Here is a 20,923-nt window from a genome sequence, read left to right as displayed (position 1 = left end):
TGAGGCCATTTACGACGTGGAAGCTCGTGGACAAAAAATTTCCTACCCGGACTTTACTTTGGGATTCACTTAAACATATCTTAATTAATCTAATTAGCTTTCTCGGTATTCCAAGTTCTGTAAGAACGTTTTATAATGTTTCTCTCCTAACTGAGTCGTAAGCCTTTCTAAAATCAATAAATAGTTGATGTACCGGGGTATTGTATTCCCACTTCTTTTCGAGTATTTGGCGAATAATAAATATTTGGTCGATAGTTGATCGATTTCGTCTAAATCCGCACTGATAATCTCCAATAATTTCATCTGCGTATGGGGTCAATCTTGCTAACAGAATATTTGAAAGGATTTTATAGGATGTTGACAGAAGAGAAATGCCTCGATAATTATTACAGTCAGTTTTGTCGCCTTTCTTGTGAATTGGAACAATGATTGACTCTTTCCACTCTTGTGGCAATTCTTCCTTGTTCCAGATAAGGAGAATGAGTTTGTGTATCTTGTTCCACAATTTTTCGCCTCCAGCTAAAATTAACTCAGCCGGAATTTCATCTACACCCGGAGATTTGTGTTTCTTTAATTTCTTTATAGCCACTTCCACTTCTATTCGATTGGGTTCTAGAATATAAGGTTCTGCGGTGTGTATCTCCTTTTCTCCACGCACATTAGTTTTTGGCTGCGTGTTCAGCAAATCTTCAAAGAAATCTTTCCATCTATTTAAGAGGCTATCCGTATCAGTGAGAACTGTTCCGTCAGATTTCTTTAAAATATAAGCACGAGGTTGATAGCCTTTCTTAAATTCGCTGGTCCCTTTATACATGTCCCGAATATTTTTATTTTTATTATTATCTTCAAGTTCCTTAATTTTAGCTTTCAAAAAATCCCATTTCTTTGTTCTAAAAGTTTTGGAAGTTTCCCGCATGATATCTGCGAAATTTTGTGTAGTTATTTCATTCGGATTTTGTAGCCACCGTAATTTTGCCTGTTTTCTCTTCTCTGCTAGTTTAATGCATTCTTGGTCGAACCATGGTTTGTTCCTACGTATTTCCGCGTGTCCCAATTTTTCTATTGCTGAACTTTTAATGCTATCTCTAATTGCAATCCAAGTGTCCTCAACACTAGTGCACTCCGAGTCTTCTAAAACCGAGAATCTATTCGAAACTTCAATCTGGTATTCCTCTCTTACCTGGCTCTCTTCTAATTTCTTTAAATTAAATCTCTCCGTTTTCGGACATTGAGTATTACCTTTATTCAACGATAATCTCTCCCGTATTATCGCTGCTACCAGGTAGTGATCAGTGTCACAATCAGCCCCTCTAAACGACCGGACGTCAATTATGCTAGATTGTCTTCTTCTATCTACTAAAACGTGATCAATTTGATTATGTGTTTTTCCGTCTGGTGATGTCCAAGTGTATTTATGAACGTCGCGATGTGGGAATTTTGTACTCTTCACGATTAGGTTTTTGGATATTGCAAAGTTCACGAGTCTAACACCGTTGTCATTACTTTCCTTATGCAAACTTTCGTTCCCTATAATCGGTTTGAAAATATCCTCTCGTCCTACCTTCGCATTGAAATCCCCTAATAGAATCTTCATATGGTATCGCGGGAGTTGGTCAAATATCCGTTCCACTTCTTCGTAAAAACTGTCTTTTATATCGTCATCCTTATCTTCAGTTGGGGCATGTACATTTAAAACAATAATATCACACCACCATCCCTTAAGAGTAATAAAAGAAAGTCTGTCAGTAACAAATTCAACCCGTTTAATTGCTGGTAATATACGTTTATGAACGAAAAACCCTGTTCCTAACTGGTGATTTTTATTTCCTTCCCCGTAAAAGAACGTAAAATTTCCCGAATTCTCAGATCCATTTCCTTCCCACCTAACTTCCTGAACTCCTACTAAGTCCATCCTGTATTTCTCTAACTCACTCGTTACAGATTTTAACGCGCCTGCCCTATAAAGACTTCAAATATTCCATGTTCCAAATCTCATGTCCATTTTCTTTTGCTGATGTCGTGCCAAGTTATCAGTCCTTGTCCGAGGCTTTTGTGAATGTTTCTGAACAAGTACCTTTTTTTTACAGGATGAGGGTGTTAGCCTTACCCAAACCCCCAAGCTGGAGGACCACTCCTAGTCGTCTGTCCGCGACTGCTTATTCAGTATATTCGCAGCTAACCTCTATATCTAGAGGCCTTCCCCTCGATCCGCAACCTGAGGACGCGCCATGCCGTGGTGACAGGAACCCACGTTACCCCCACGATATATATTAAAAATGATAGACATGATATGCAATGTTTTCTACTAAAACAATTCTAGCGTTTGACCATAGTAAATATGTTTTTAGTACTACAGCATTTTCGAAATATGATACTAAGTAGTACTACTACACATCACATCAAAATTTCAAATATAAAGAACAATACATACCGGTAAGTCCTGTCACCATCCTTACAAGCCGCTGAATATCTATGATCACTGTAGGGATAGTCACATTCAAATTCAACTTGTATCTTATCTCACTAAGGAGCGCCTCTCTGTTGTCGGCGTTTAACCAAGTCTACGCGTGCCACACGGTTATTGTGAGCTGGTATCACTTCCTTTTCTGGACACTATCTTATGTGTACACTATTAACGTTTTATCATAAGTTATTTCACGTTTTTTACTTCATTATTCGGTTATTTTCCAAGAATTGCCTTCTTTGACCATACTGTGGGTCTCAAAGATGAACACCGCTATTTACGATGTCATTTAAATACAATTCTAGCTTCAATTAATTCTCCTTCTGGGTAGAATGTTGTCTTCTAAAATTAACTGAACATGAAAATGTTAGTGTCGAATCGATAGTTCTCGTGGTCCCTACGTTGATTGGTGACAGTTTTGTGGCCCTTTCGTCTCACAAGGGAAGAAAGGGAGATTATATATCGAAGGTAAGATAGTTTATACACTAATCGAAAGCACTAACAACACCCATTACGAAACTGTAATAAAAATTTTCCGAATGCATATGCTGTGCGAGTTATGTGAATATACAGGGTGTCCAGAAAGTCTGTTGCCACACTAGAATTCGCAAACGGTGAGACAGATACCAAAACAAGAAATCACCTTTGTCGTCATTTCAAAACTACAACGTATCAAAGTAAAAAGCGTTGTCCCAGGATCTTCCACTGGGTCCCAGGCGGAGTGCAACACAAAAATTATAAATAGTAAGGGGATCAAGTAGCATATCGTCGGAAAGCTATTGGGGAATGAAAGAAGACGGAAGTAGTCTCGAATCTCTCAAATTACGCTTTGTAAAATGGCGGCCAGTCAAAATGTCAGCAAACAAGTCATTGTAAATTCCGTGGTCACCCGAAAAAAACACGAAACGGTGTGACACGTGTCAAAACAGCAAATCACGTTTGACATCATTTCAAAAGTACAATGATTTAAAGTAATATTATTTGTCCCGAGGTCCTTCCCAAGGCTCTCCACTGGGTCCACTGGTAAAAAGTGTTGTCCCAGGATATTCCACTGGGTCCCAGGCGGAGTGCAACACAAAAATTTTCAAATAGCAAAGGGAAGTCAAGTAGCATATCGTTGGAAATCTGTTGGGAAATGAAAGAAGCAGAACAAGTATCAACTCTCTAAAATTAACCTGTGCAAAATGGCGGCCGGTCAAAATGGTTATCATCATTTCGGTTCTCTAAGCGCATTCGCTTTCAATTTCGGTACTTGACACTGTGAGACCACTTCCACGTATTCGTTGTTCCTGGTGCAAGAAAATTTTTATTTGAATCATTTTATACTTGAAAATCCAGACAACGTGCATAAGTACCACAATAGTAAATTATATTTTAACTAGTCAGTTGCATACTTAAAGATGTCAAAGTTATTTATTTTCTTTTCTTTATTTCTTAATTTATTTTATTTTATTATTTTTTTAATTATGTAGACATTACTGGGGCCAGAGACCAGAATCTCACAGTAGTGGCGTTTCGTTTCTTTCATTTGAATACAACAATTAAAGTGAAAACAAACTAAAACCTGACTACAGACAGAAGAACTAAAAAAGCAAGATGTTTGCACAGGGTTATCGTAGAGTGTCGAGACTTGCCCAATCTGCTTTTATGTAATAACAGCTTTCACACGATATGCTACTTGATCCCCCGTGCCATTTTAACATTTTGAGGACCCCGTCTAGAACCCTTCACAGGATCCTAGGACAAATATTTTTACTTTCAAACATTGCACTGTTGAAATGATGACACAAGTGTTTTCCTGTTTTGATATTTGTCTCACCGTTTCAGGTTTTTTGGGATGGTCATAGACTTTCCAATGAGGTTATTGCAGAAATTTTGACCGGCCACCTTTTTGCAGAGGGTAATTTTAGAGAGTCGAGACTTGTTTCGTCTTCTTTCATTTCCTAACAGCTTTTCAATTCCCTGTTATGTCCGGTATGTTACTTGATCCCCTTACAATTTGTAATGTTTGAGTTGGACCCCGCCTGGAAAACTGCGGGTGGCCCTGGGGTAATACTTTTTGCTTCGATACGTTGTACTTTTAAAATGTTAAAAAACGTGTTTTCCTGTTTTTTCATCTGTCTCTCTGTTTGCGATTTCTAGGAGTGGCAACGGATTTTCTGGACACCCTGTATATTCATATAACTTGGACAATATATGCATTCGGACAATTTTTATTACAGTTTCGTAATAGGTGTTAGAAGTGCTTTCGATTGGTGTTTAAACCATCTCCCACTTCGAAATATAATCTCCCTCTCTTCCCTTGTCAGGTCAGGTCCCAGTTGGGGTAAAATCCCTAAGAAAATGTCTCGTGCAACATGGATAGTCCCTGCCTCCACGTTGTCATTACGTTACTTTGGTTAAGACGAGTTTCCTGAGTCGTAGTAGAGTACGGGCTTTATAATTTCACTTTCACTGAAGTGCATATCATAAGGGGAGAGGTAGTTCAAATGTCTCCCATATACTTAATCTCCCCGTGCCTGGAACGGACCTTATATCTAATAGTTATTAAATTGAGTATATGCATTTTAGGAACATTGTTGTATAAATATTAGAATTCATCACAAGTAAATCTTTAGCAGACTATTACTAACTTATTATTTAGCGGTAATCTATTTGGTGGATAGTTGTTTTCACCTAAAGAAATGGACAGTTGTTTCCATAGTGTTGTACGTTATTAGATAAAGTTAGTATCAACCTGAACAGGGAATTTAAAAAGTGACATATAGTCTTGGTCCTGTTTTTGATATACTTCTATTGATTTGCAGTTTAACACAATGTCTGAATAGGCAGTGTAAAGGCGACTGCAGTCATGGAAATTGCAAAAGAGATAGTGTAGATAATATGCTGAAGTTAAAAGTTAGGAATTCAAATATTACCTTTAAAGAGCATGACTTATATTTATTTACAATCGAGAAAATGCAAATACACTTTGCTTACAAAGTGCATTTGCGAAGTGTCCCTTGGAATTCGTGTAAAAATGATTCAAAAGCAAAGTTTTCGGTCCAATGTGCATTTTGCTAATATTAGCACTCCATACCAGTAATGTGCATATTTGTGGGCCTTCACAAATCCGGAATTTAATCATACGGTATTATAATGCTCAGACATAAAAATGCTTTTAGTTTCTTTAAACATGAACTGGACATGATGTGAGCATATGAGAGAGAAATTGGATAGAGTACTGCCTCTGTGACGCATGTTACCCACCCCGACCTCCATCTTGGATTCGGCATACTCCATTTTACTTTCGTTATTTCAAATGTGAATAGCTGCAAGTGATACATCGATTTCATGCATAATTTTCTCAGAAATATAATGTTGTAGTGAACTTTCATCCCAGCTTCTACCGTTTGGAAGTTATCGCATGTTTAATCTCTCCAGGCGGTGCGGGAGTAGATATTGTAGAATAATATCAGTTAAGCTGACGTTTATGGTTTTGACAAATCGAAACAATTTGTAGCTGGAAAAATGCTGTAGGTATAAACAAACGCTTTTCAACATTGGTGTCATAGTGTTATACATTTCTGTGGGTGATTGTTATTACTTTCATGTTACACTATAACAAGGAAGTAATGTATTACGGTCAAAATGCCTAATGCAAACCCAGATACGACCAGATTTGGGAGAATACCTAAAAATTCTGTATTGACGGCTGTATGTCAGTATGCTCAGAGAATAAATCGTCCACGATATATCACGTAAAATGCTACATATGCACAAGGGCCATGCACAGCTTTATTTTTGATTCAATATTTGGGAAATGCCTGACATTTAACATGCAGTACTTTGCAAACGGTACCAGCTACGCACAAAACACTACACCAAGGAATTTCCTAGAAAATAGTACATGAATTAGATGTACCGCGTGCACCTGTTGCATTCGAAAAACCGAACGTTGAATCCAATATGGCGGCCGGTTTGATAACATGCGTTCGAGAAGCAGTATTTCATTCAATTTATTTTGCATATGGCCACATTCATGTCCAGTTACATGTAAAGAAACTAAAAACAATTTGGCGTTTATCGTTATAGTAGTGCATGATTGAATAACGGATATGAAGGCAAATAAATACTCGCATGCAAATTACCGGCATATGCCGTTAAAACTAGTACAATGCACATTGGCCGTGGAGATATTAGCCTTTGAATCAATTTTACAGGAATCCAGAAGGGACATTTCGCGTTCCACTCATGCTTAGCTCTGGTAAATATGATCGAAGCAGAACAAAATGACGTCATGCTTAGATCGCTTCGTGCCGTGTGTAGTGATTGTTTATAGTAGCAGCGTTGGTCAAAAATCCGTCCGCTTGTGAAATTAGATTTGTCATTTGCTTGCTGAATACGAAGAACGTAAAAACAAGTTACATGCATCGACAAATCTGTGACGTTTACGGAGAAAATGCAATGAGTGATCAGGTGAGAAGATGGGTCCGACAAGTTACGGAAGGGCGTGATCAAGTGCATGACGAAGAATGATGTTGACGTCCATCTGTTTATTTTTTTTTTCATTAACAGGTGAGTGCAGTTGAAAAAAGGATTAATAACAACCTTAGGTTTACGATTAGTGCTCATACCATGTTAGTCTTGAATTTCCACAAATTTCACGAACAGTACTTTACGAGATTGTAACTGAAAAACAGGGTTTTCGTAAACTTTGCGCATGTTGGGTGCCTAAACTTCTTACTGAAGTACAAAAAATACAATGAATGGGCAGCGCACTTTATTTTCTGACACGCTATCATAATAATGGCGAGAACGTTTATTGCAGATAGTCACTGTGGATAAAACTTGGGTTACTTATGACAGCTCTGAAACGAAACGGCAATCCACCAAATCCACCAATCAAACGGCAAACCCTTCGTCACCAACAAAGGTTAAACTAAGCCAATTCTTGACACCCCGTAAAATCATGTGTACAGTGTTGGGACAAACAAGGCAGTTTACTGATTGATTTATTAAGACGAGGTGCATCAATCAATAAAGATGTTTATTGCGAGACGCTTAAGAAACTGAGCCGTGCAATACAGAACAAGCACAAAAGAATGTTCTCAAAAGCTGTGGTTTTCATTCACAGCCGACCACATACTGCGAATGTGACCAAAATACTTCTTGAAAGCTTTGGCTGGGAAGATTTTGGCTATCCTCGGTTGAGCCTTGACCTTGCTCCTAGTGACTACCGTCTGTTTCTGCATTTGAAGTCTGTCCTTGGAGGTAAGCGCTTCAACAACTAAGAAGAGTTAAAAGAATATGGTTGACAGCACAGGTAGCAACATTTTATGAAGCAGGAATACCACGGTATGAAAAATGCCTGAAAAATTACGGGAGCTCTGTGTTCAAAAGTAATGTAAATGTTATTGATTTTTGTGCAACACATTGCTTTATTTATCTGTACTCGATTTCTTTCTATATACATTGTTTGCTAGTGCTCTACTAATCTACGCTTAATTGCATGCACGGAGAGTATCACCGCGACCGTTCGGTCTCTTTAATGGACTGGCTCCGATGAACCATCCAGCCCGTAGTTGCTCGTGCTTGGACATGAATCTTGATGTGCACCGTCAAGATTTGTACCCTAATCTTGACGTCTTAGCATGTAACACCAGTCACTGAGGGAGTGGGAAACTCCCACTGCGCGGCTAGACCGAAGTCCTGAGTGCCTACCAGTTAACCTACTGGTTGAGGTGGTCCTGAAAATGAAAATAAAATGAAATGAAATTTTGAGTTTTACGTCCCACGCTTATGCCGGTTAGGCTAAAGGAGACGGTGATGATGAGTAGTGAATGAAACGGTGGAATGAAAAAGTGGGAGTAAACAGAAAACCCATGCAGTTCTGTTGAGCTGGTCCTGCTAGTGAGTCAGGCCCTACCATACTCTGCAGGCATCGTGTCCGAGCGTTATAAGGCAAGCTCACCTCCCGCACATGTTCACCGTTACCCAGGTTCCTGTAACTAGCTCCCATATGCTACGAAATCCCACGGTATGACCACAGCCCGGCAGTCCAACCTAATCCGGGAACCTCAGGCGATGCCCGAGGGGGCTCGAGTTCCGGCCCTGTCTACCTCTATCGTTCAACTGGCAACCTCCGTGTGTAGAGGTACCATACATCCGTCAAGACGCTTGCATCTCATCCCGGATTCAATGGTACGTGTTTAGTCAGCATTTGAGTTTGGTGCCGGCTCATATCCTGCAGAGCTTCCTCCCTTCCGCGGGATCAGAGCTGTTATCCAGGTGTCTGGGATTGGGCCCTCCCCCACTTCCGTTTAGTATCCCTTGCAGGCAGAAATCCGACATTCCCCTCCCGGTAGGATCGTCTAAGCAATACGTGACTACATCTCTTTAACGTGTTAAGGTACCACGTACACGTTGCTTATGTCAACACTATTCAAAACTGACAAATGTCAACTCTTAAAAAATGTAATACATTTAGAAAACATGAGCCATGGCAACAATTTAAAGTGCCAGTTGGAATCATAAAACATGCGGTCAAAATGACCGTTTGGTTCACATTAACAGCAGTCCTAAATTCATACTGGTTAACTATAGAACAAAAATAATCATACCATTCGCTTGTTGCGAAGAGTTGCTATTAAAATGAGGTGTCACATGCTATGGTTTTCATTTTTCAAAACTTCACTTTAATTCAAAATCGCGGATGGCAAGATGACTGCCGTCAAGGTTACCCTTAACGTACCACTTCCCTCTAAGCAAATTAAGTATACCGAAGCTTTTATCCACTTATTATCATCAATACTTGGGTTATAACGTGATGAAATCGAGTTACGCAACATAGCAGGTATAAAGAATTAATACATCTTTAACTTTCTTTCCGAAATGTGCGTATCTAAAAACTAACTTCACCAATGTCTTCCTGATGAAATTCTAGCCTGAAATTAAGTATCATATTACCCTATTCCCATTTTAGAAACTTGATCTTAATTCGAAATGGCGGATTTCAAGATGGCCTCCTTCAAGGTCATATCTGCCATACGACTTCCCCTAGACTTTATATGCAACTATATCGTTGTTCTTTCATTAACACTTCGTTTACAAAGGGTAGTAGGGGAGTTATGCAGTAATCTCTAATAACCACATCACAACTGTTAAAAATTATATAAAAAATATTAAACATGCACCATGGCAAAAATATCTGTCATCACAAATGACAGCTAATGATGCATGCCCTCTATAAGACAAAAAATCATTGAAATCGGAGCGGGACACTTGGGTGATGTTCCTTGTTAGGACGTGATCAGTGGGATCACAAAAAGTCGTTAGTGAATCCATTATGATTTGTGTAACCTTTGCATGTATATACATTTGCTGGGTAGATTGTCATGGGGCTCATTGATGCCTTGAAGCTACTGGTAGTCGTTACTGATCAAGTATGGCCATTCATGTCGTCAGTATTTCCGGCTGAGAATTTCATATTTCGAGAGAACACTTCTAGTAGCAATGCCAATATTACGCTGGAGTGGTTCGAGAATCACAGTGGTGAATTATAGCAGAATTTGAGCAATCTCTTCAAAACTGAGCAAACTTGAACGAATGACCAACTTTGGGATGTCATTAAATGTGAGATTTGAATTCACCGATCCCCTTAGAGGAATTTCTGAAATTACGTTGAAGTGAATTTCGTGTGCGGACGTAATGAGTCATGCATCCTGGCGCTTGCCAAGTACTCCTTGCTTCCATTACAACCAAATTGCTTCTGTGCTGTGACTCAAAAATATAATATATATTTGGTAGGTGGTCATAATGATTTTGTTGTTAACTGTATAGAAAATATACACTCATTTTTTCCTAAATTTTCCAGAACAAAATTTATGTGAAATCAAATGAGGACTTACCAGGATTTGGTGACTTTGACGACTCTACTTGCGCCGAACAATCTACCTTCGAATTCAACGTCATAACTTACAGTTACAGCGAAGATGTGTCAGTATTACCACAAGAGAAGAGAAATTGTCATCTACCTGAAGAAAACAAAGACCTGTATGATTATAGATATTACAGTTATGGGGCTTGCATCACAAAGTGCAGAAAAGAAGGTAAAATAATCCAGAACTTTAAAGTTTTCTTTTCTGGACACATTATAAATTACTTGCAACTCCTAAAGCATTGACGAAAAGATATTTAAAGTTTAAAAGTAAATAATTTGATTTCATCTTTCTCTCATTTGCGATTTTGTGTACTTGTCTTTCGTTAGAGTTATATTAAAAGAGTCGATTTTGCATATTTTTGTATTAATTTCTATTAAAAAAACAGCATTTTCATCAGCCTGCTACTGTTCAATACTAATACGTTAATACTACTAAATAAGTTTAAACTTCGCACGGACGAATAAAAAATAATATGCTTAATAACAAAATTAACAATGTATTAATCAAATTTACAGTTAAATGAATAATTTCAAACTTTTCTCTCTAATGTGTGAGTATCCCACATTTGTAACAACCTACTTCATCTATTTTTTTCTGGACCTTAAGGTCACCCTGGTGAAATCTCTCCAAGAGGCCACTCAGTGAGATACACAAAAATATTCACATTGTTTCACATTTGCGTAGTCAATTGCTATACATGTTTTGAAACTACTAGAACATAATATGACAAAACACTAACGAAAAGTAGTGAATATTTACATGTGCAATTAATATTCAGTTACTTATTTGATTTTTTCAAGTAGAAATCATAAGACGGTGAAGGTATAACTTTGGAGTAGATTACAATTTGATGTAAGTGTACATGCAGAAACAGACAATTTCACCCTGGAACATTGACAGTAATTCGCAATTCGCATGTTATGTGCTCAAGAACATCAACACATGTTTGGTCAGTTTGGAGATTTTTCAATCTTGGAATCTCTTTCTGAATATTCGTCTCTGAGTATCTAAGTGTCATTTTCAGACACTGAAATCTCTTTAAACAATGTAGAAATAGCTGCTAGCTTTTTCTTGTTCTTAACGTATCATAAAAATTGTATGTTTTCTTTTCTAAAGTTTTTTTCTAGTAAACGTGATTGACTGTGCTTTAAATTCCCCAATAAAACAGGTGCCTCTCGGGGCCAAAGTGGAAAGGGGTATGCGATTCTAGGGAAGCCGATTCATATACGTATTTGACCCCAGAAGTAAAATCACGGGCACTAAATCATTCACATAGTTGGACATATAGCAATCATGGTATTCAAAACAAACCATTTTGCGAAAAGAACATTCAAATTTTACCTTACTAAACTAAAAGTATTTCGAACGAAAGAGAAAATAAATCATTGGTGATATCTCGAACATTATTGTCTAAAACTGTGACCTGAACTAAATCTGATTTCTACCAAGGTCACGCCTTTGCTGTCCGAAGGGCACAGAGAGAAAAAAGAGCATTTTATATAAGTGGTAAGAGAATGGTTATTTATAGATATATGGAATATATTAGTTCATAATCTAATGATTTCAATATTTGCACGATAAATGATAACGAATATACTGTAGTCGCTTCTGTTACTTTTCTCTAAAATTAAAATATATTAAAAATAATTATATTTGAATATGACTGATGTATTCATTATGAATTTTTAGAATTCTCTACTTACGTATCTCCATAGTCATGTAAATATAACCAAAAAATATTTAAATGAAAATAATACACATAGTTAATACGCAGCAATTTACTCTACTTTTAATTACTTAGACAAAATGGATACTTTCTTACTCAGATAACTCAATCAATGTATTTCACTTGATTTCGTCTTTATTTTTAGACCATATTTGAGTGCAGTAATAATTTGTCAAAGTGAGAGGATTCCTTTGGTTTCAAATAAATCTTTCGATTTCCAATTGTAGGAAGACTACGTTCACGGTACAAAACTAAACAAGACAAGATTGAAAGACGTTCTTATTAGTATTGATTCTTCTAGTCTCCTTAATATCATTTGGATTTCGATAGTTTTAATATAATTTATACGCGTTCACCTTATCCTTCTATTCATGTCTCTTTTTCACTAGCCTGAAACTGCCTATCCTAATTGAGCACATTTTTTTAAAAACTTTACCCCAAAGATGTACTTAAAGTGTGATTCACTGAATACAAAATTTTAACAAATGTGCTCTTCAAATTAGCGAGAAATTAGAAGATTGATTCGGGCGGCCCTAGCTTCCGAACGGGAGGCGAACAAACTACTGCAAAATAATAATTCTAAAAATGTGCTGAAAAGCCGCAGGACATTTATTGTCTCCCAGAAAAGCAGTGAGATAATAAATGTCCTCAAAAATTTAAATAGAAACACAGTTGCCAATTTGATAACCAGCGTGAAGCTGGTATCGCCCACTAAAAGGGGCCACCAAACTATTAATAAATGATAAAGCCAGAAATGTGCTCTCAAAAAGTTTCGGAACAAAAAAAAATGTGCTCAAATTCATACAGTAGAAACAGGATTGCCAACATGGAGCCAGGGTGAAGCTAGCTACGCTCACACAACCTTGGATGACTAAACTAATGTCAAATAATAGTGCTAAAAATGTGCTCCCAGAAAAGCACCCAAAGAGAAAAATGTGCTGTATTATTTACCGTATAAACATGGCTGCCAAGTTGGGGGCATGTGAAGTTAACCTTTCCCACACAACGGTAGGAAAACAAAATAGTGCTAAATAACAGAGCTAAAAATGTACTCTCAGAAAGCATCGAAAGAAAAAAAAATATGTTCAATTATTTACGTAGAAACTGGGTTACCAAATTAGGGACCAGCGTGAAGCTTATCCTTCACCTGCTAGCAAGGGACCACCTAACTGTTGCCAAATAATATTTCGAGTAATGTGCTTCCAGAAAAGCAAAGGAACAAAAGAAAATTCTACATTATTTACCACATATACAAGGTTTTCCAATATGGCGACAGCGTGAAGACAGGACAGCGCACTCAACAGCTGTCGAACAAACTAGTGCTAGAAATGTGTTCCCAGCAAAGCATCGAATCAAAAACTGTGCTTAGTTATTCACCGTAGAAAGAGGGTTGCCAATTTGGGCCCAGTATGAAGGCAGCCAACCCTATGCAACGGGGAGTGACCAAACTAGTGCCAAATAATAGTGCTTAAAATGTGCTCCCCCAAAGGCATTGAAAAGAAATGTGCTCAATTATTTACAGTAGAAACAGGGTTACATATTTTTTCGCCACACTAAAGCTAGCCCCGTCTACCCAACGGAGGTTGACCAAGGTAGTGCCAAATAATAGTGCAAGAAATGTGCTCCCAGAGAGACATTGAAAAAGAGTGTGCTCAAATATTTACCGCAGAAACAGCGTTGCCATATTTTGTACAGCATGAAGACATCTCTGCCCAGCCAACAGAGGACAGATAAACTAGTGCGGGACTAGCTTTACGCTGGCCCAAAATTGCCAATACTATTTCTACGGTAATGAGCACATTTTTTGTTCTCATGCTCTCCTTACATCACATTTTTAGCACTATTATTTACCACTAGTTTAATGGCTTCACCATTGCGTGACCGGGCTAGATTCACGCTGGCCCATCCTTGGAAACCCTGTCAATACGGTAAATAATTGAGTACATTTTTTTGTTTTGATGTTGTTTAGGGAACACATTTATATCACTAATATTTGCCACGGGTTTCGTAGTTCCCGATTGGGTGCACCGAGCAGGGTTCACACTGGCCCCAAACATGGCAAACTTATTTCCGCATTAAATAATTGAGCAGATTGTTTTTTTTGTTTTTTTTTTTGTTTTGATACCTTCCTGTAAGCTCATTTTAACATTATTACTTGGCACTAGTTTTGTGGCCATAGTTGGATGGCCGGGGCTAGCTTTACGCTGTCCCTAAATTGCCAACCCTTTTTTCTGCGGAAAATAATTGAGCGCATTTTTCTTTCGATGCTTTTCTGGGAGCACATTTTAGCACTATTATTGGGAACTAGTTTCGTTCCCCTCCGTCCTGTGGGCAGTACAGGCTTCACGCTGGCGTCCAATATATCAACGCATTTCCTTCGGTACATAATTGAGCTCATATTTTGTTATGATGTTTTTGTAGGTTCACATTTTTAGCACTATTTCTTCGCACTAGTTTGGTAGCTACCGTTGGTTGGACTGGGCTAGCTTCACGCTGGCTCCCAACTTGACATCCCTGTTTCTGCAGTAAATAATAGAGCATTTTGTTTTGTTTCCATGCTTTTCTGCGAGCATATTTTTTGCTCCATTATTTGTCATTAGTTTGGTGGACTCCGGTTTGGTTGGTTGTGCTATCCTCATGATTGGCTCCCAAATTGACAACCCTATTTCTAAGATAAATGAGCACATATTTTGATCTGAAGCTTCTCACTGAGTACATTCTTAGCAGTATTCTTTGGCAGCAGTTGGGTGGCCCTCCGTTGGCTGGACGGAACTAACTTCAAGCTTCTAATATCTAATCTTCTAATTTCTCACAAATTTTAAGAGCACACTGTAATACGTTTTCGTTACTTTTTTCTTTTTTTCTTTTTTGTCGGAAGAGGTATAGGCTTAACTTCCTTCAATTAATCCCTAATCAATCTACACGCTTTCTTTTTCGCTTTTCTTTTGCAAGTACCGGAGTTGGATTCAAGAATAGTTTATAGTTTTTCAAAAGTGAATATTTGGTAGACATCCATTTAAAGAATTACGTCAAACTTTCCAATCTTGTTATATACAAATCCATTGTTTTCTTACGTTTTTAATCGAGCTCCTCCGTGGCTAAGCGGTTAGCGTACGCGCCTAAGGCGTGGGAGACCCGGGTTCGATTCCCGGCGGGAGCTCATGTGGTTTGGATTCCACGTTAATCAGTAGGTCCACGTCTCATATAGCCTCGCTGCTGAACGGGACGTAAAACTTACAGTCAACTCAACTTTTACGTTTTTAAGTCAAAACAAAGGGAGAACTAAATGCAGCTTTCAAATGTTACATTAAAAACATTTTTTTCTGAAAGTCTCAAGTTAGTTCCTACCGTCTCCTTTAGCCTAACCGGCATAATCGTGGGACGTAAAACTCAAAGATTTCATTTCATTTCAAGTTAGTTCCTAGGTTCATCTATAGCACTATTTATGTTAGGCTAAGTTTAGTTTTAACGTTTTCTCTTCATATAATTGTTATAATAGCATAAACATAGCATATATATAGTCATTTTCACTCTTGAAATGATGCTAGAATTTTCTGGAATCATACGAAGTATCGCTAGCTCATCGTTTGTAGAGAAGCTTCGAAAATTATGTAGTCCATGTACGTTCCATCACTGAAATTTCTGCAACTTTCTTCGCATCACAAAAAGTTATATGAGCAGTATGAGCTGTGCCTTTGAACTAGATGCCTATCCTAGCAGTCCGTACAAGATATTCATTGTAGTCCACATTCTGTGGCAATTACTTTATTTCTCAAAAATAATAAGAATTGCATTATTAACACAATAAAAATCAGATGGGTGTATACGCCGTGATTGACTGTAAGTAAAAAGTGAAAGTGAACCACATGTACAATTTTCAGTCAGTAGTAAGGATGTGCTTCTAACAAGGAGACCACCACTTTATCAATACTTCAGTCATTTTTACTGTCAGCTACAATGAGTAAATAGCAATGTCTCATACGTGAAATATCACTGTATACGTTCGAACTCGGACACAGCGCTGAGGCATTAACCTACAGTATTTTTCAGGCGAAAGCGAAAGACAAAGTGAACTACAAAACAGCAACTCACTTTATCCAGTAATTTCAAGCAGGTGACAAAGTTGTCCAAGATAGACAAAGGTAAGGTCCCCGGAAGTTAGATGAAGTGATGTAATACTACACGCCGATTATCAATTCAGCAGAACATGAAGATTGTTAAACCTCATTGACATTTCACAATAAAATATTATTTTGTGGAATATTGAATAAATCTTTTTTTTAAGTGCTTCGTGTGAAGTATTTTAGTATATAGGACGGAAAAATATGCATTACGCAAAAAAAAGTATAAAAGAAACGACTGAAAGTTTTGAAATGTGGCTGTGCTGAAGAATGGAGAAAATTGGCTGAGCCAAGCGGAAAACGAATGATATGGTGTCGGAAATAGTTGGAGAGAAAATCAATTTTATATATTATTAAGAAGATGAAGACAAAGATGTTAGGACATTAACTAAGAAGGAACTGTATCATGAGAGTCGCGCCAGAGAGTATGGTGACAGCAAAAATAAAGACTGGACGAAAGTTACTACAATTAATTGTCACTGTGGAAACATAAAAGTAGCACATGAAGACTTAGAAGATAACGGATGACCATGCACCATGGAAGGTTATCAACTTTGGGATGTTGCCTTCAAGAATACCAGAATACCTATGATGATGATAGTGTGTCAACTTCAGGAGCTCTGGAAAGTTATCAGGAGTTCCGCATTGTCCAACATGAGTCGACACGAGTTCAGGCGAAAATAATAATGGTTGTAATGAGGCAACCACTACAACATCCCGAAGATGAACGTTACTGACACAAGTTGCCAAGTGCCTCCAAGTATTACCACATGTGTTGCATTTCCTGAAAGCACTATGAATCATTAATAATGGCAGGTTAAACAGCAGTAGCTGATTTCTTTGTATCTAAGAGCAAGACAAGGTAACAAGTGAAATCGAGGAACTGACACGAAAATGGTTGTGGACTATAACTTGAATGTTAACCTGCTTTCATCCTTTAAAAAAAGCTCTCCATTGACTTTTATACTTAGTCAACTGGATCCAGTTTCTTCTTTGTATTCCTATCGCTGCGAGATCCATCTTAATATTATCCTTCCATCTGCCCCAGGTCTTCCTAATGGTCGTTTTCCGATTGGTCTTCCAGTCAAGACCTTGAAAGCGTTTCTACTTCCTTCCATCCTAACTACATGACCTGCCCACCTAAGCCTCCTAGACTTGATGACGCTAACAGTGTTTTGGAAACCATATAAATTATGTAGTTCCTCGTTATGAAGTTTCCGCCATTAAAAATCCCCGTTCATCTTGGTTCCGAATACGCGTCTCCGGATTTTCGTTTCAAATACTTTAAGTCTACGTTCTTCCCTCAGAGTAAGCGACCATCTTTCGCAACTATACAGAACAACAGGCATGATTGTCGTTTTGTATATTTTAAGCTTCAAATTCCTCGACAGAATTCGCGACGACAAGGGATTTTGAACTGAATAATAACACGAATTCCCTGCTTTCAGTTGACATTTTATTTCTTCGTACATATGGTTTTCGTCTGTTAATATTGATCCTAGATATTTGAAAATATCCACATTATCAAAAGCATAATTGAATATTTTAACGCATCCATAATTTGTCGTATTACGGTCCCGACGCACTTCCATTTACTTTGTTTTCTCTGCATTTACTTCTAAACTCATCTCCCTGTAAGCGTTTAATAACGCTTGTGCATTTCGCTTTGTTGTTCTCCTGTCATCCCCTATTAAATTTACATCATCATCATACTTAATTGCCTGGTGATCACTGATAAACTTTAGGCCCTGATGGCTATCTTTCATTTTCCTTATAGCGTATTCCAGGGCAAGGTTGAATAATAATGGCGACACGGCATCTCATTGTTTCAGGCCATTTTCGACGCGAAAGCTCGTGGCCCAAAAACATCCTACCCAAACTTTACTTTCAGATTCATTTAAACATACTTTAATTAATCTAATGAGTTTTTCCGGTATTCCAAGTTCTGGAAGAACGATGTCCAATGTTTATCTCCTAACCGAGTCGTAAGCCTTTGGAAAATCAATAAATAGTTGATGTACCGGGATATTGTATTCCCACTTCTTTTCAAGTATTTGTCAAATGGTTAAAGTTTGGTCGATAGTTGAAGTAGTTAATAATTTACTTGGGAAGCGTGAGAAAATTTTGACCCTAAAACCGTTATCAGGGGGCCCTAAGCCGGTCTAAATCAGTATGTTGTTATGCTAGAATAAGGAAGTATACTCTTGGACGCCTACCAGATGTAAAAACAAGTTGAAACAAGCCATTTTCGTGTTGTTGTCGTGTATTGTCTTGTCATTTGAACCCCCGCCACCCCTGCTCCTTCTGGAAAGCCGAAAAGCATAAGCGATTTAGCCCCTTGGTCCTATTCCCACGAAATGCCTGTAGGTTATGAACTGAAGACGTGATATTCAAATGATCGAAGCTTCTCAGCAGATTGTATGAAATTGGTCTTAGTTGCTAATGTAAATACTGTATTTCATGATTTTTTTTAAAACGTGGGATGAAAAACAATATATGAGTCTTATAACGAAACACATACCCATACAAAATCCTGTTGCTAAGTGATAGGGCCATGTGAAAAAGATAGCCCTGGGAGCGTTCCCTTGGTTGCTAAGATGAATATGAATGTTTTAAAACGTATTGGATTCCATTGATTGAACATAATCTAATAACGGAAGCTTCCCATATCATTTGATAATGTTTTCACAACGTGGGATGAAATCTGTATACTTATACTCGATAGGGGATACTTGTATTGAAGTAAAAATACGAAGAATCACATGAACGAAATGACTAATAATTAAAATCACTTATCTCAACGAATTTGCTGCTTATGTTGAACCCGTGACGCGATATTCCTTTGAAACACATTCTCATAGAGATACCTGTATAAACCAAATGAAACATGACATCCGCAACTCTTGACGTATTATCTTATGTCTGCACTGAAACCGTGACGTGATATGTTTTCGATTACTAGTATGCGACCCCGATTATTGAAGACGTGTGTGAACGTGTTATGACATGTTTGTCAAAGGTAATCAGGTATGTCTTTGTGTGTGTGTGTGTGTGTGTGTGTGTGTATAGACCTGAAAACAGAATAGTTGTAAGTTAGAGTTAGCAGAGAGAAGCTGTAATTAGTCTTCGTTGTTTTTCACTTCATATTTGTAATAGTGTGTATGTCTTTCTGTGTGCTTGAGCCGTTGGATCTCTAGAGCTGTGAATAATTGTTATCATCAGACGTTTTTATTAAAATAAGTAAGTAAAAATATATTATTAAAAATATTACGGTCTATGATTATCCCTGAAAGAGTAAAACAATATGTTATGTCTTCATTTAACTATAAATGCACTCCAGACAGTGTATTTACTTTGCGTTTCCGTATTTGATAATGAGATGAAATTCTAACGTTAAAAAGCACATACATATAAGCGAACCTGTATGATGTATGATGCTTTTGCTCGTTACACGTTGAATTCTGAGAAAATGATAAGATGCAATTCTTGAATGTATTCTGACTCGCACTGCAAGTAGATTACAGCTGACGTAAGAAATGTCTGGAGACTTGTATAAAGCAGATAGTTAACGAAAAGTCGTATCACTTATAATTTAACGTTAAAATAATATTATAAAAAGAAGAGGTATATTATGTGTTATAATTTTGATATCATGCCTACATGTCTGTCTATCTGTCTGTAGTATGTGCTCGGGGCAGCAAACATTAAAGGCGCGAACAATGAAATCTTTGAGTTTTCCGTCCCACGATTATGCCAGCTAAGCTAATGGGAAATCTTTCAGTTTTACGTCCCACGTTTGGAAATCTGAGTTTTACGTCCCACACCTATGTCTGCTAGGTTAATGAAGACGGTGATGATGAGAAATAAATGAAATGTTCGAATGAAGAAAGTGGGAGAAAACGGGAGAACTCCGAGGAAATCCACGCATATGGTGTTTGTCCACAACAAATTTCACTTAGTGGAAACATGATTTTGAACATGGGACCCCATGCACCATAGGTAAACGCTCTATCACTGAGCCACCGAGCCCCCTGCCGAAAAGGTATCAAAATTTGGACATGGTCTCAGAACAATATGAAGCGAAGATATGTGTATATTAGCCATTGATAATATCATATGATAGTTTTAAATAAATTGTATATCTGTTTGTCTGTCTGATCTAGGGGGTCAGACAAGGGAGCCAAAAAGTTATCAAAATTTGGTCATGGTATTAGACAAAGACAAAGCGTTTTGGGTAATGAAACTACGGACTAGCCAGCTGTGCTAATGGAAAATCTGAATTTTACGTTCCACAGTTGGAAATCTTTGAGTTTGTACGACGATGATGAGAAATAAATGAAATGTTGGAATGATGAAAGTGGGAGAAAACGAGAGAACCCAGGGAAATCCACATACACGGTGTTTGTCCACCACGTACATAGTCTTTGTCCGCCACAAAGTGCACTTGGCGGGAGTATAGAAAACATCATGTATAAAAATGCAGACATGTACATATATGGTAAGGTATTTAAATAACGTACCTTTAAAAATCCATGATGAAGTTCTTCTGATGATCCACGTCTTAGAGAGATTGGTACTCGCTATATGTGATACATGAGACAAGTGCTGGTAGAGGATTCTTAAAATAAACTTCCAGACGAACACATCCATGTTTGATGAGATTCCAATACTGCACAGCGCTGGCTTCTCC

Source organism: Thermobia domestica, chromosome 17 (genome assembly GCF_964235325.1).
Source record: "Thermobia domestica chromosome 17, izTheDome1.hap1.1, whole genome shotgun sequence".
Classification (NCBI taxonomy): domain Eukaryota; kingdom Metazoa; phylum Arthropoda; class Insecta; order Zygentoma; family Lepismatidae; genus Thermobia; species Thermobia domestica.
This window is presented reverse-complemented; position numbering follows the sequence as displayed.